The sequence below is a fragment of the Pavona decussata genome, unplaced genomic scaffold, assembly GCF_977016875.1.
Source record: "Pavona decussata unplaced genomic scaffold, jaPavDecu1.1 SCAFFOLD_64, whole genome shotgun sequence".
Classification (NCBI taxonomy): Eukaryota; Metazoa; Cnidaria; class Anthozoa; order Scleractinia; family Agariciidae; genus Pavona; species Pavona decussata.
Genome location: NW_028145484.1, coordinates 5352501 through 5354355, shown reverse-complemented (window position 1 = coordinate 5354355; position 1855 = coordinate 5352501). Strand labels below are relative to the sequence as shown.

The window sequence follows — 1855 nt, the reverse complement described above, 5'->3', positions numbered from 1 at the left end:
GTATTGAGAGAAGGGTTTATGAAGTAATGGAGAGAACAGCAGCTCCCCTCCCTCCCTAATGCCCTTCCTAGGGTAACTACATAAACACAAATTTCATTTAACAACAGTTTATTGCAGTTACTGCAAAAAGTTTAACATGTACTTTTATTTACTTTCATGTTTCACCGCACTGCACTTTTCAAGTGAACTGCACTTAAACAACAAATTCAAACGCCAGTCTTACAAAGAACAAGTTAACGTGTTTATACATAGAACAGTCCCTGAACAAGTCATTTTACTGCACTTAGTTCAAACTATGACCCATGGGATCTTCATCCTCTGTTAATAAGTACACCCTTTCCTGTCAAATGTACCACAGAGAAACTCAATTCTCTCAAATTTTTATTTTGGAAACAAAGAAATGTGAAAATACCCCTGAAATAACAGTAAGTTATGGATTTTAGCTGCACTCTTAAACCAGAGCGAGTGCACAACTCCAAATTTGACATCGAGGAGGACAGGGTGCATACTTATTTCAAGAGCTTGGTAGAAGCGAGGCATTAGTGGTGATTTGAACTTGAAATTCCCATGGCTCTAAAGGCTCTATCGTGTACAAAATAGAGTTTCATACATTTTAATATTGAACAACTCAAACAAAGAGGATTTAATGCTTGGTTGATTTCTTGTGTTCTAGTTGAAACAGAGGAAAAACAATCATTCATGAAGAGAAAACTAAAAAGACGTCTCCCAATTCCTATGAATATTTTCTGGGACAATACCTTTACATTAAAAGCCAAAGAAAACATGGAAATGAATTTTGTACACGATATCCAGTATACATGCTGAAATTGAGATTATTTGGAGCCATTCGGTTTTCAAGACAAGTCATCACTTTTGGCTCTCTTGCACCTAGACATTTGTTTATAGTAACACTTCAAACGAATGAGAAAATTGAATTGATTTTCAATTCATACAGGAAGCAACACTAGAGCAGAGCATGGAGAAATCCCAACTGAACCCTCGCACAGCAAGGAATCAATAGGCAGACCTCTACACGTCTCAAGCTTTGTTGCTTCCTGGTCTATCTTGAAAATATGTAACTAGTTATAGCTTAACCATTCTTTAAATAATACAATATTGGCATTAAGAATATGTACATAACAATACATGTACATAACAGTGAACGAAAGTCTGGCACCCAATATTATTTTCACAGATTAATTTAACATATTTGCATTACAGTATAGTTGATGTAGAAGCAGAGAAATTTGAACAACACTTCCTAGCTTTCATGTTAAACTATACAGTAGTCCAAACAGGGAAAAAAGCCAGTGATAAGGGCAATTGATATTAATAACACTTCGTAGAAGTAATTTCTAAATTACATTAAAAAATCAACATCAAGGTTTACCAAAAGACATCTCGGAAAAAAAAAACAACAACTAAGCGATAAATAAGCAGAAAAACAGTTCAATAATTTCATTTCTTTTAACCAAATGAATACTTGGTAAAGAGCGGTGAACAAGCACATTAGTAGCAAACGTGGAAAAACGTCTTTGCCAATAAACCTCATATTCACTAGTAAGAGTTGTAAACTTAATTGTTGTACAAGTACAAGAAACTGAGGTCAACGGAATTTGGCTTGTTTTGGAAGCTCCAGTTCAGTTAAACTTCTTAAAAATCTAACAAAAACGACTTTTGTTTCAGGAAATAAAGTTTAAACAATTCATTTTGGTTAAGTCCAGTGATACAGGGTGAGGATCGAATAATACAGAATTGAAGGCTTTAGTGGCTGAACATAGGCAAGATGATGTTCCTGTCATTTAACTATCACAACCTTCCTCTATAGTGTCTTTTTCTTCCTGCAAGGATTTGA

At 34.8% G+C, this 1855-nt stretch overlaps 1 protein-coding gene across 6 annotated transcripts in view; it reads right to left on the bottom strand.

The window, feature by feature from the left end:
* Positions 1 to 91: 91 nt before the first annotated feature.
* Positions 92 to 1855, bottom strand: part of LOC146478700 (protein Smaug homolog 1-like) — a 34779-nt gene continuing 33015 nt past the window's right edge. For all 6 annotated transcript variants that reach the window (XM_085112295.1, XM_085112293.1, XM_085112296.1 and 3 more), the window contains one exon: positions 92 to 1855. This exon is cut by the window's right edge and continues 3954 nt beyond it. The gene's annotated coding sequence lies outside the window, so the exon portion shown is untranslated.